The sequence below is a fragment of the Haliotis rufescens genome, unplaced genomic scaffold (genome assembly GCF_023055435.1).
Source record: "Haliotis rufescens isolate VD_foot unplaced genomic scaffold, xgHalRufe1.0.p SCAF_2, whole genome shotgun sequence".
In the NCBI taxonomy this organism is placed as follows: Eukaryota; Metazoa; Mollusca; class Gastropoda; order Lepetellida; family Haliotidae; genus Haliotis; species Haliotis rufescens.
The window spans coordinates 19,943,813-19,959,312 of NW_025963890.1; the positions used below are offsets into that span (position 1 = coordinate 19,943,813).

At 36.6% G+C, this 15,500-nt stretch overlaps 1 long non-coding RNA gene and 1 pseudogene across 1 annotated transcript; one reads left to right on the forward strand and one right to left on the reverse strand.

Annotated features, from left to right (window-relative positions):
• Positions 1 to 646: 646 nt before the first annotated feature.
• On the forward strand, positions 647 to 13,410 carry LOC124133813 (annotated as a pseudogene).
• Positions 13,411 to 14,042: 632 nt separating this feature from the next.
• On the reverse strand, positions 14,043 to 14,986 carry LOC124152593. Its single transcript, XR_007222115.1, has 2 exons — positions 14,472 to 14,986; positions 14,043 to 14,134 (listed from the first exon to the last, which is right to left on the reverse strand). It is a non-coding gene; the product is annotated as an uncharacterized LOC124152593 (long non-coding RNA).
• Between the last annotated feature and the right edge of the window lie 514 nt (positions 14,987 to 15,500).

Sequence of the window (15,500 nt, forward strand, 5' to 3'; positions counted from 1 at the left end):
CAGTATAAATGGTATCGGTCTGAGATGTTGAAAATCCATTTACTGATATAATAATACACGGGAAGTTATGCCAAAAGGACATGTTCACATTACATGACTCATCAGTTTGGGCACAGACAGCAATAAGATTCAGAAAACATCTATGTCAACACCGAAACAATGCAACTCAGTGTTCGTTTGTCCAATATATTTATAGATGTTTTCAGGGTCTAGCAATAAAATGATGTAAGAAGGGATGTTGAAGGATAGCATGCCGTCTGATACTGGCTTCTGCATTAAATAATGATATAAATCATTTATTTTCTGAATCTTGTGATATACTTTATAATGGATGCATTACATACGTTTTCTCTCACGTTTGTATTCGAGCAGATGAATAATATTTCTACAAAAATCGGATTTTGGAGTCTGGGATGCAGCTTTACTTGTCCCCTGACTGTCTAATGTTATTGGTATCCCAAAGACAATAGCCCTTTCTTCATGGAATAGAATAACGGAATAACACGATTATTAAATAACGAATATAGCTGCATGTGTACTAATAATTGTTAAGTGAAAACACTCCATCCCGGCGATAAGAAATTACTTTCAGTAATGACAAAAAATTGCAAAGTGCGCTTTTCAAGAAATATCTAGTTTGCGAGCGATGAACATCATCATTGAGTTTCTTTCACGTGGTTACAATCCAGGTAAGGATCGGCAGTGCCGGGAATGCGAGCGTATATAGTACGTGCATCTCGAACTAGGTCAGAGTCAGTTTGTTAAATGTTGCAGGTTAGTTCTAAAGAGTTGGAAGTATGTCAGGCTTTTGATTGGTGTTATAAATTTATGTTTTCAATATTGGGCAAGTTATGCCCAAACAGACCTTCTAAAAACATTCGAGCATCCATGAGAACATTTTTACTTTTCATATAAAATTTGCATTAAGACTTTTGATGTCAATTCGAATGTCAACACTTTGGACCCAAGGTACGCCTTTACAACTTGCCGAGACATCTTTTTCGTTATGTTAACCATGGTTTGCTTTAATTATTTAATTTCATCTTTCGTACATATATAACATTTTGCAAAGGAAAAGATTGAAATGTTCAATAAATTACATTTCAACATTATTCAGTCTATTCACTTAATACCATGCATCATAGTTTTCAAGATACCAACATCTCCTAGAGTACAAAATTAACACTATTTCCCAAAATATTCTAAATGAGTATATTACACACTCCTATTGTCCTGGTGGGAGGGAGTCAGTCAATGATAGGTGTGATCATCTGTACGTGAAGACTAGTGTGGAGAGTATGCATGAATCGTAATACAAAATCGGATTACGGTCAGTTGCAGGGAGTGATTTCTGTATACTCGAGAACCCCCCCCCCCCCCCCCTCTAATAAAATAGAAACTACGAAAGAATATATAATCCCCAACTGCACATAAATACATATGAACGGTCAAAGGACATTCTACCCAAAAGGTTGGTTGGTTTGTTGTTTTACGCACTCAGCAATATTCCAGCTATATGACGGCGGGCTGTAAATAACCAGACAATCCAGTGATTAATATCATGAGCATCAATCCACGCAATTGGGACCGATGACATGCATCAACCAAGTCAGCGAGCCTGACCACCCGACCCGACCCTACCCGTTGTCAAAATATGTCTTCACCTATATGTATCGTATTACCATATCAACCTCGCAGATAATTTGGTATTATTAGGCAGGGTTCAAAACTAAAGAGTCTACATAAGACTTACATTTCCTTGTGGGTGATTTTTACAATCAGCTAGATGTAAACTGATGTAACCGATTATATTTTCGGGTTAATGAAAAACAATTTCTAACCTTCTAATATGGTATGTTATAAGAAAACTTTTCATTTGCGTATCTTCTTACACAACCTTAACACTTACCATCATACTTTAGATTCTATTATTTATTGTTTTATCGTAATTTCAAAACCCCGAAGTGTCGGAAGTATCTTTTTATAATGCATGATCCACATTACATAAACCTGACAACAACAGTGTCTAAATTAATTTATCATACATACTTGTCTTATCAACAACTTTTCACAAGTCGAATGTTACTCAAACCCTTCAACCCATTGGCCAACGTATACGTGTATACATACAGTGTATTTGCTGCGAAACCGAATATAGAATGAATAAAATGCATTGTTTAGAATTTATAACACGTTTTTAGTTTTGTCTGTAGACTTGTCTCTCGAGAAGAATCTGAATCAGTGCCATTAATGACATGGTATAATGGGACTGCACTGTAAGGGGTGTGCAATAAAACTGGTATATTGCAATACACTTATCGCTGTACTACCTTTATGTAACGATATTTTCCGATACGGTCACAAAAGCATTAATATATAATCATATGAATTATATTCTACTTTCTTGAGGCCTATAGATTGACTGGGTTCCTATCTAAACCATGTAAACCAGTAAACAGCACATGCTTTACGTTAACATTCCATATTTATGACCTAATAGGTAGTTTCGTTTATCCACACTACCCATCTCGCAATCTGAAGTCTGGATAAGTGAATGAAGAAGTACAATTTGAACAGTACAAATATATATTTGGACCCCAATACCTATTACAATATGTATGCAATGCAGACCTCCGTATTGCGATATACTGCGATATATACGATTTGTGTGCCAATATTTGATATTGGTTCGTGTCTTTTAAAGAATGATCTGGTGACATATGTTCTACATATGTTTTATACATGCTCTATAATTCACATACTTTTGAATAAGCTAATCGGTAAGAAGCTACCATAAAGTTGGTGCAACCTACTTGCAAATTTATTCCCATATCAATATTGGTAGGTATTAACAGTGACGAATGTGATTTGCGTTTGTGATTTTGTATGACAAATTAATTAAAAGATAATGTCTGACATTTTCAACCAGTGTCTGAAAATTATAAACTTCGCCCTTGTATCTTGCAGTAATCTGATTAAATATCTACATAAATATCTACCTACATATATCTGAACTTCTGAATATGAAAAGTAGTGCATCATCTTAGGATATATCATGCAGGTGGACAGAGTTTTAGCTTCTATGCAGAACTATAGGCAGAATGTACATTGTCGGTCCCTATCTTCATGTAGGGCCGTTATTATATATCATGTTTGTAATTATTGATCAAGTACAGGGATTTACCTGGTTTCATCTAGTTTCGATAGGGGTGCCAGGCTCGAGACACACATATGGCACATGCTCAGAAGCCTATGAGGTCATATTATCTGGGTTTGACTTACAAAAAAAATCAGAGTCCTGTAAAATAATGAAATGGTGTAGTGTACTGTATGTTTAGATAAGTACTTTGGAGCATGGCATGAATCAATGATCATGTGGAAAGTGACAGTTATTGATGGATGGACAGACACCAATAACTGCTTATTATGCGCTGTAGGTACAATGAATACTGTTGTGCGTCTCGGGACTCAAAGATAGATTGAGTGTATATTTTACATGAATTTAATTGTAAGTTTCTGTGACATGAAATGTACACTTTTTATTAGTTTGAATGATTACGTTAAGACTGGCTGTAAATGATTTTGCGTAAATGCGTAATAGGACGAAATATTATCAGGTAAAAACACCCAGGATCATTTATGTTTGACACTGTCTTATTGTCGTCCTAAAGTTATTATCAAATTTTTAATGATGAATGTTGTATCAAAATTTGATTCTGTCACTGCGTCAGGAACGTATAAACAGCTGAAAAGTGTTGAGAATGGGGTACGTGGAGGTTTTCTATGATATTTAATAGGTAGTTAAAAATGCAGGGACCGTAAAAGTACTTTGCGTAAAGGCTTGCCAGACAGTCACACTGACGGGACTATAAAGCAGGGCGCAGGGCCATGTAACTGATATTCTATGTGCTAGCAAATATTAGTTAAACGGTAGGGCTGGGAAGAGTCCAAAAGTTACTCCCCGGGTACCCGACACCCTATTACCCGGCCCTACCCGCTATAGGTCTCAAGTGTTGGGTACAAAATGACCGAATGGGAATTGTTTTACCGCAGCCCTTGCAAAAACTATTTAAATACACGTTTAAAACGATCTGGTCATGTATACACTGCAGTTGATAGACGCTTTATCCTTACTCGAACATATAAAAGTCAGAACGAATGCTTGCATAGTGAGATCGAAAAGTGAACATTAGCTATACTTGTAGTGTAACCATTGAGTTTTATTGTAAATGTCATTAAACAGTATGTCTAACCACTGGTCCAGGTAGTCATGTGGGTACCCAGGTCAGTACCCGAGTTACCCGTCCAAGCCCTAGTTAAATGGTCCTGTAAGCAGTGGGAGAAAAGGGCCGGTGAAAAAGGTGGAGACTACAGAAGAAACAAAGATCTACAATGAAACTAAGGCAAAGGAAGCAGAAGAAGCAAAGAAATACCTGAGACAGACGTGAACATAGGGAAAGCAAGAGATGAGCAGCAACAAAAGTGCTTGAAATCAAGAAATCTGCTGAACCTTTCAACGCAAAAGAGTTGTGATATCAGAGTTGTCCGTTCACAATGAACAAAGATGGCTGATTGAAACCACCGTTGCTAAGCGACCACCTTCACCAGATTTTGGTAAAATTGAAAACTAGAACGGGAAATCTTTTCCGACGCTTCCGGTATGGACAGTTTGTTTGCAGCAATGTTTTCGTGTAGCTTTCACTTGGAGGTAAAGAAGATGATAAGATGAAACAACATTTGTTGTTTCATCTTATCATCTTCTTTACCGTGATTTTTATCCTAGTTTGTAATACATACTGTAGAGCGCTCTACATGAAAAGTTTTAACTTTGTATGATAGAAATGTAACACACACTCACATGATGTCATATATGTCATGTATGCATAAACACATACTTATTGACACTGATTGTATTCATGTAAACGGTAGATTCAATCCAAAGGGGTCATATTGTCAAATGCAATCGTCACAAATTGGGTTGATACAAGTTATTGTTTCAACAAATATAGTGTAGACAATGTCAATGAAGATTCAGCAGCGAAGTTTAAAAAAAATTTGGATGATACTAATGTATACAAAATGTAATGAACATGAGAAATCAACACCTAAAATAATGTAAAATCACCAATTTTCCACAACATACTAATCAATGCCATAAATAGTAACTAGGTAGAATTCATCTTAGAATTATTTCTGTTGTACGTTTGAGTAGATAGATGAACAGTACCAAAAGGCACACCTGGGTGTATACGTTACAAATTATACATTGAGCAAATTTGTAGAGGGTTTTATTTTATATCAAATAACTAAAAACATGTGTTTGTAATTATGAATGTTGAAAGGTTACATACCTTAAAATAATTATGAAACCATGTAACATACAGGCTTATTTGTTTGATATGAAACTTATTATATTGGAAGTGCGATTTGTTAAAAGATTTCCTCTGTGGTAATGTTGGAATTTGCAAACTCGTTCCTTTTGTGTTGCAGTTATATAATTTTCTGAGACTCTGATATATTACTTTTCTTGTACACAAATGAAGAAACATCAGCGAGTCAGTGAGTGGACTGATGTAAGATTATTTGTCAACTCTTTCACCACCAGTCAACCAGTTTTTTTACTGCTATCAAACAGAGTTCCCAGTGACTCTGGGATGGTAGATGAAGCCTAAATTTATCGAGGAAAGAATCTTTGCTACTACAAGTCATATACCATTTGAAAGGTCTGATCCTAAATTTGAAGATACCGAGATTGAGATATTTAAACTATTATGTTGGTTTTTTTCACTGTTATAGTCATACACAAATCTGAATCCAGCTATGTTATTACATGTCACTCGAACTAACAGTGCGATGGCAAGATATTTTTTTTCTGTTTCATGTGAACTTTAACTTCATGTAGGAAATTCCAGTGAAAATGAATTCGGCAGTATATCATGTAGTATGGGGAAAATATCTACATCACTCACAACATGCATTATCTGTTGCAATATGAATTGAAACAAATTCAAATATGTAGAAAAGGGCATTCCTTTCAAGCACATACAGTGATAGAACTGAAACTAATAGATTTAGCCCACTAGTCCTAACTCCTTATGATGATAAAATATAGCAAAACCCTTAAATTTCTACCAGTTCTCGGGATACCTTAACTATTGGGCAGTTTGGCAAGGACAAGTGCCACTTTCTAACAGGTGTATGTGAGGTGAAATTGGGTTTAATGTTCGTACTGATGCCGATTTATAGTGCTAGCTCACTAAGATACCATGCCGCAGTTTAACATGAATACCCCACTTAGTTAAGGTGTACTGACTCTGAGCCGACCAGTCCTTGTGTTAGCCCCTTAATGCTAAGCGCCAGACTGGGTAATAAGAAGTACCATCCCTTAACGTTGGTTGGTTGGTTGTTGTCGCACTCAGTAATATTCCAGCTATATGACGGCGAGCTGTAAATAATCGAGTCTGGGCCAGACAATCCAGTAATTGACATCATGAGCATCGATCCACGCAATCGGGACACAATGACATGCAGCAACCAAGTCAGCGAGCCTGACCACCCGAACCTGTTAGTCGCCTCTTACAACAAGCATAGTCGCTTTTTACAGCAAGCGTGGGTCCCTGAAGACCTATTCTACCCCGGATCTTCAGGGGTCCATCTTTCAACGTCTTTTGGTAAGACGCGGTCGGGGCTCGAACCCCGGACCTTCAGCTCTACCACTAGACCACAGAGCCGGTCCACCCCCACAGGTATATGTACATACAAAGAATCAAAATGTATGAATTTATTGAATAGTCATCATTCCCACTGGATCTCGGCAGATTATCAACCATATATGATATAGTAACCCGGTGACCAGAACATTTGCATGAAGTAACTTAATTTGTTAGTGCGTAATGTTAGATTATACCTATTTAAAACAAATATTGAATGTATCATATGACGACACATTATGTGTTTTCCTGTTTTAAAAAAACCCATCAAAGTTTATACAACTCATATTGGATAAATATTATTTCCAATGTAGTTTAATTCCTGAAACATAAGTTTATACATGAAACACGAACTAAGGAATATAACAAGTACATTCATATTGCAACGAAGACAGATAGTGACGGAAATAACTAAAATGGAGTAAATATTAAAGAAGAACTGCTGTAGAAATATAGATATAACAACTGGTGATTAAAATGGTTTAGTTTCTAGCAGTTGTATGAATGGATCTAAGTGTAATAGGATATGCAAAGACAGAAATTAGGAAGTTAGCTTGGCTGAAGAAGTAAAGCACAAAAGGTAGAAAAGAAACACAAGAAAATACCTGAGACAGACGAAAACATAGGGAAAGCAAGAGATGAGCAGCAACAAGAGGTTGAAATCAGTAAATCTCGACAGTACTTTGCAACGCAAAGGTGAAGCGATATCAGTTGTCTGTTTACAATGAACAAAGATGTCTGACTGAGACCACGGTTGCTAGGCGACCACCTTAAGATTTTGGTTAATGAAAACTAGAAACGGAAACCTTTTCCGACACTTCCGGTTCACGGTTCAATGTCAGTTTCCAAAATGCATTAACTAATAACTATACATAATATGATAATGAGTCGACATGGTTGAACAGACTAAACAATACAGTGAGTGACAACTCAAGTCCCAACAGAGATAGACATAGCCACAAGTCAGTACTAGTGAAAATCGAAAATCTAGAGGGTTAGGTCGAGTGGAATTCTCAAAACATCTAGTTATTTTACAAAAAAAAACACTAGTCCGAAATGAGCTGCGAACTAGTTGGGTATGACCAGTGGTGTCTACCCCTGTTCAAAATACACTTTTCAAACTTTCCAGATGGGCTATCCCAACAAATGATAGCCTTGTGAAGTGTTCATCGATTGTTTCGGTGGGTCTGCAACATTGCAAATTGTTTGCCTAACTAGAAATAAAAGTGATATATCTATAATGTCTTGAATCAATGAAGAACAAACATTCTGTCTCAAACAAATATTTAGAATTTAGGGAGAGTATGTTTAGATGATCAATCGCCTGAGGATTCAGGATTTTGATTTTCGCCAGGCCACGTACTGTGCACGTGGTTTCCCTTATGACTGTCTAAATATTTAGTGTCACAGTCACCAGAACACAGAAACTGGTCGTGATTTCTTTAAATATTATTAATTTCCCTTCAATGACAACAGATGCGATAAAACTCCATTAGGCCTAAAACAGATTCCGACTATCATCATTAGGCTAGATATGAGGCAAGATTAGAAAGTTTTTTTACCGGGGACCTGTCGGCATTTTGATGAGGGATGTGCGCGAACACCTTCCTGAGGACAATTTCTAAGTTTGTCAGGCGTCTAATTAAACTGACTGGGCACTTCAATAATGAAACTTACTTCGTTCTAGTAACTTCTTCCAGTAATGCAGTAATGGCGGCAAGTGAATGTGCTGAGTCAGGGTGAAGGTCATCAAAGTAAGATAACTCTGAGTGAAAATGAGTCGCCGTGGTGTAAGCATCTTGGAAACGATTTGATGGGATAGAGACCACTTCTTAGTCACTTGTACCCAATGTTACAGAATGAAGACCTAACACTACATCCATATACAGATACCTAACTTCATGTAAAATACATTTATTTATAGCAAACACGTTCATATACAAGATTGTAAACATCCACATAAAACATGAAAGTGATACGTGCAATTATCATATGTAGAACACAACACACTTCGGAGACACGTGATGTGTACTTAATACATTAAACATATAAATAAGACATAATATAAACAGAACAAGCCGCTTAGGTTTACAGAAGAGTTACCTATGTACAGTCAACACGTTTGTGTTATTTTGCGCCTAATACAATGTGCAAATTCGACCAATATCCACAAAACACAGAGACCACATTAGCAGAGCAAAACAACAGTTAAAGCCAACAAGCCCCCAGTTTAGTGTTATGTGCAACATTGCTAGATCTCAGGATCAAGCAACTAGTCCATGCAAATCCATTTTATAAGATCTGCAAAGTTAACGTTGCGAGAATTGTGATCGCGCAGCACTCGCTCTACCTCTGTGACTCTGAGTATAAAATTACACATGGATAGAGAATATTACATTTCTTCTTCTGAGGGTGGAACATTAACTACAAATATTAAACTGGTTTGAAAAACAGACAGTGCTGAGAGTTGTCCAATACTTTGTTATGGTAACAAAACCAACAAATTTCGCCCCTTTATGTCGTACACCGTTAAAAATACTAGTCTGTGCGACAATAACTATTGCGCACAAAGGAAATGGTCATAACTCCGTATTAAACTCGGCTCACTTGGTGAGAATTTGGCTGGAAGCACTATTCAGCATTATTATTAATCCGACGATTTTTCTACCAGAGATAATTCAATAACAGTACCAGAAACCACACAAATCTCGTGGCCCAATGACCAAGGCTAGACAATTTAAATATACTTCATTTTTAAAGACATAGTTTGCCATATTGCTCCACAACCGATGTACATTTACTGTCAAACTTGTTTCTGCTGCTTTAGATGCTTGACATGTTGGTCATTGGTCACGTGGTTTGGCAGCCATGACTTCAAGACTTTCTGAGTGCATTTTACTTTGTTTTGGGCACGTCTTCAAAACCGTTCGTCCCTGAACCTACCAGACGAAATGCTTCTACACTTTCCAAGAGTTGCCTCCATACTTATCATATTAATATACGGTAGCCGTTTTTTTCTGATAACGTTTGGATGTGGCCAAAATAAATATATTTTGGTTCGATTTTCTCTCATAAATTTCAAAGAAAATATTGAATGTTTGTATGAAGTTTTGATGCCTTATATTTCAAAGTTCTTGTTCTTGGTTGCATATCGAAAGTAACTTGGCGTGGTAGCCCTATTCAATACAAGCATTTCAGGGTGCATTCAACCTAATTAAAATAAGATCTTAGTTGTCGCTAAACTAAGACATACTTTAATTATATTGGTGTGCACTTTACTTTGTATTGGGTACATGTCTTCTAAACCCTACTCCTTTGAACATACCAGTTGAAATGCTCCCAGACTATCTAATAATTGTCTTCATACCCGATTACCGTGTCAGACGCCTCCCGATATCTATCACTATGGGGTTCTCCTCCTGGTCGATCTTGTCATCTACTTTATAAATCGTTTCTTCAAAGGTTCTACATAGAAAACATTGAGAGCTGGCAATACGTATTGACATCGTATGTTGGATCTTTTGGTGGTTTTGTTTTTGTGCATGTAAACAAAACGGCGCTTGACTGACTCATATACTACTCAAAAGAAGTTAAGGATCACCCGATTATTTCATATTGGTAATGTTAATCTGTCATGGCATGAGTGATTAACTATTGTAATATGAAAGAATCAGGTGATCCTTAACTTCTTTTGAGTAGTATATTTTATTTTTAGGTTTTGCTAAATGACGCGAAATGCAGGATATTAAAATAAACGTTAGTATATTATTACACATCCTCAACCCCCTCACTGCCTCCTCATCGGCGCTAGTGCCATGACCTATCTTAACTTGAAAGTCTTCTTTAATGTGGTGTGTATCGGCGCTAGTGCCATGACCTATCTTAACTTGAAAGTCTTCTTTAATGTGGTGTGTATAAAATTATGCTTTTTTAAAAAGCGTGAAATCACTTATTATTCCCGGCCACTAAGGACGTAATAGCGAAATGGATGGCCCTGTCTGACATGTTCGTTAGTTCTCAGACCCCGCGCATTCAACTGATCGTGAAAGTGAAATTTGACTCATTTTGCACCGTTATTAATTAGCATTTACATTCTACTCTGATGGATTACCGAAGCTTGGACACCTTTTTGTTAGACATTATGGCTTATTTTATGCCACTGGCAACACTCGATTTGTAAAAAAAGAATTAATGATTCTTTTACCATGTAAATAATGCCTTTGAATTGATAGAAAATGAGATTTCTATTTTAATTAGACAAGACATGCACCTGTTATACATCGAATAAAATATAACGCTGATTCTTGAGATCGCCATCACCTGCCTCGCCTCACAATGCTCTAATAAGGGAGTTATTGACTGACAGATTGACTGGCAGAAACAAGCGAGGCCAAGATAACTCATGCATTCATTTCGATCTCTTAAAAATAACTGCCAAAGATGGATCAATATGAACTATGAAGTCACTGTCGCGCGTCAAAAAAGGTGAAAAGGGAAAGATTCCTAACTATACCAAACATAAATTAAGAAATAACGTTTGCTGTATCCCACATGCAGTGTAATAAAGTATATTTTTGGTGAAGTAAAGTTATAGTTAAAGCAAGAGGTACAGGATGGGAATAGAGCAAACGTTATTACTTTTCTAAGATGCCAAATTGTGTTTTATTGGAAGTGAGTTAAATCTTATATCAGTGGCACAAAAAATGAAAATCCTCGAACTGGACAAACTGGGGGGCTGTTACAACTAATTGCCTGCACCCTTACGATAACAGACAAAATACGTTCTAAACATAATATTACACGAAATAGTGATGTCGTTATCAGTTATAAGCACCTAGTTTTCGACTCGTCTCTATCGCGCTAAACGACAACAAACGTAAAGATAAAGATATTGAACTTTTTATTGAGTGTCGTATATAAATACTATAACGTTTCATATCAGTAAGTTTATTCATAAAGCTGAAACTTGACATGCTTATTTGAGTAATATTTACAAGTATTTTGCTGTTCCATATTATGTTCACTTCATTAAACCTTAATTAGGAGGATGAATGTTTTTACACAAATACAAGATTCCAACCAATTAAAAATAAAATCATTTTCTTTCAGGATTTCCAAATTTGCTAGGGTGTGTAGATGGCACATTTGTAAGAATCATAGGCCCAAAGGTGAATGAAGGTGACTACCTGAATCGTAAAGGCTATCATTCGATGAATGTTCAGGTATGTATATAAATGGTTCACACAAGTTATGTATTTATTAACACCAACAAAAAATTAAATTATGATTACATGATACCTAACAAATAATGGGAATTTTATGTCATTATTTACAAATGAAAGTATATTTCAGTACCAATGAAAACGGGCCTCTGCTCCCTTTCAGATGATCTGTGATGCAGAATACAGATTTATCAACTGTGTAGCAAAATGGCCAGGAAGTGTACATGACAGCAGGATATTCAGGGACAGCAGAATCAGTGTTGCGTTTGAAAATGGTAGGTATCACATTTGATTACCAGACTTTGTAGTTGCTATGAACATCGGTACAAATGACTATTAAATAAAAAATACAAGTAACGTGAATATTTCTCAAAGCTGGTTTTGTCAGAAATAAATTATGATCACATAACCACTGAAGTTGTTAAATATTTCTTGAGCTGGCATGTTGCAATGTTTTCATGAAGAAATGTAAAAGCACCATTCACGATATTCTAGCATCCTTAGCAGACAGACAGCATTATGATGTGAAATACTGAAGTTCTCATTTGTATAGTGTGATCATGTCTATCAATTTATCTCCCCTGCCGTTCCAAATATTATTTGGGTGACAGAATTTCATATGTCATGTGTTCTTATTTGTGTATGTTACAGGCACATACAAAGGTTTTTTGTTAGGGGATTCAGCCTACCCCTGCAAAACCTACCTGATGACACCATTCCTCTCTCCAGCATCTAGAAGTCAAGAAAAATATAACCGCTGCCATGTCCGAACTAGAGTTTTAATAGAACAAAGCTTTGGCATCTTAAAGCGGCGATTTTCTTGTTTACATAGTGGCCTTAGAACATCACCAGAGAGGGCCTGTCAAATTATCACAGCATGTGTAGTACTTTTCACAACATAGGAATTGATAGGAAAGACATAATTAATTTGCATCATGAACCCTCTGATGGAATGGAAAATGCCAATGTCAATGTCAACATTGCTAATGACTGGAGTGGTGTTAATGTCAGAAATTACATATGCGAGTCATTCTTTTCATAAATCTATTTGATGTATGGAAGGTAAGATTTAGTCTCCATACCTGATGCTTGTTTTAATGAATGACTAAAATGTTCATTCTGTACGCAGATACATCTTATGAACTGAGGTGTGAATTTGATGCATGAATAAATATGTGCATCATATGTGATTATATATACATGTGTAATTGTGTACCAAAATGTTTGATTTGTGTAAGAGGATGTGTGCATTATTAAGTGTCCAGTTGATGTGGTATAAACCCACTGTTTCCACTGAAATTTATCTGTATAGATGCATCTGTAGTAATGAAAGATAAGAACATTTTTGCATGACTAAAATGGTCAACATTTAATGAAAGAATACCTCCAATAGTTTGGCATATTTCATGTGAATGGACAGACAGACAGCACACATTCATCTGTCCCCCTTCCTCTTCATAGCAGGGGATAGTGAATAAATCCACAATAGTATTTCAAGTTCAACATTTATTAACAGTAAAACATTGATAAAAATCAGATTATCTCCCTTATCAATGTTATCAATGTTATCCGTATTACATCCATTCCAATAAATTGATCAAATTGTTTTGGGGGCCAAACCAAATATATGAGTTCAGTTGCAAAGATTAGGTTACATGTAATGTTGTTGAACTCAAGGATCAGGAATATACCTGCTCATCATCACACAGGTTTTCATTTCTCTTAAAGTAAGAGTTCATTGAAGGAAATTGGCAAAAGTAGAGTTGAAAACAGGCTTACATTCAGTAACACAAATTTAGGGCAAACAATGAAAAATTAGCTTGCCAATATTTACTCAGTTTCTTCTCATATCTTTATTATCTAATGAGAGTGAGTGGGTATGGTTTTACGCCGCTTTTAGCAATATTCCAGCAATATCAAGGCAGGGGACACCAGAAATGGGCTTCACACATTGTACCCATGTCGGGAATCGAACCCGGGTCTTCGGCGTGACGAGCCAACGCTTTAACCACTAGGCTACCCGACCGCCCCTTATCTAATAAGAACATTTCCCTTGTTGTGTGGTTATTTCTTCCTCACAAACGTTACTTTTTCTGTGTTTTTTTCCCCGCTTGTACATGTTGAGGCCTCGGTTACTTTTGGCGCTGTATGTAGTATCCCAACCAGGGATATTAAGACATCCATGCTCCTGTCCCTGCAACACTGATGCAAAATCATATACTTCATATCAGTAGTCTGGACAAGTTGATGTGGATCACTGAATATATATATTGAGAATGTTATAAATGATTCGCCTGTGCTCATTGCTTATGAATCTTGTATTGATAGTATGTAAGGATGTCCATGGCCACCGACAGGTCATACCAGCATAAGATTCATTTTATGAGGCCCATGCTGAACTTGTTGGTGTGTATTGAACTGGTTGCAAGCAAAAATTTGGAGGGAAAACTATTTGTGGTGAAGGGGCAGCTTGTATTTCTGCAAATACATACAAATACATCTACTTTTGTACTATTGACATAAGATTATAATGTCTTACCATTGTCACAAAAGGCACTTTCTGTTGGTGTCACTGCTTCTGGGAGTAAAACTGCAGCTGTATCCCCATCTACAGCACAATAAGTAATGCAACATTAGCACATATGCAAACATGTACTTAACCCTACCTCTGATGGTTTATACCTGTTTGACTGCACTGGCACTACTATACATATTAGCTTTGAATAAACCTGTCGCCTGTAGACTGCAGGAGACGCCACCCAATGAAATATTGTGTTGTTGATAAATGTGTTATGTAAACTTGAGATAAATTAATCAGAACATAATGTCTACATTTTCAATAAACAGTTCCATCACTTAGAATACAATATGTTCATTACCAGTATACTTCGGCATTGTATCAATGGTCACGCAAGACTAAATAATCTTATGTATGTATCATAATTGTATTGTAACATGTCGCTGTTTCTTGTAAAAAATAGGAGGTATTTTAACATATTTCTTATAGTGAGTTATGAGTGAATAATACAAGGGAAGATGGGGATATTTATTTATGAAAATGATGAAAACATTTATGAAATTGTGAAAACATTTTTGAAATTGTGCAAACAATAATAAATAGCAAGTTGCATACAAAATACAAAAAAACAAACAGTATCATTTGTAAACATACATCTCTGTTTCAAGTACCATATTGCTTCCTGACCTCATCTGCAAATATTCACACATAACTGTATTTTCTGGAATACGATTTGCTTCATTTCAAAATGGCATCACAAGTCAGTATCTCGTGTGTCCGCCATGTGCATTGATGACTGCCGTGCAACGTCGATACATGGAATGGATGAGGCGGTTGATGAAGGCCATAGGCACTTGAGCCAACACTCTGAGGAACGCCTGACGCAGTTCAGCTGCAGTTGTCGGCCTTGGTCGGACGTCATTCAGCCGTGTTTGAATCTCGTCCCACAGACGCTCAATGGGATTTAAATCGGGACTGAGGGCAGGCCACTGCATGGTTCTGATGCCATTCTGCTGGAGGAAGTCTCTTTTTGCTCTGGATACGGAACAC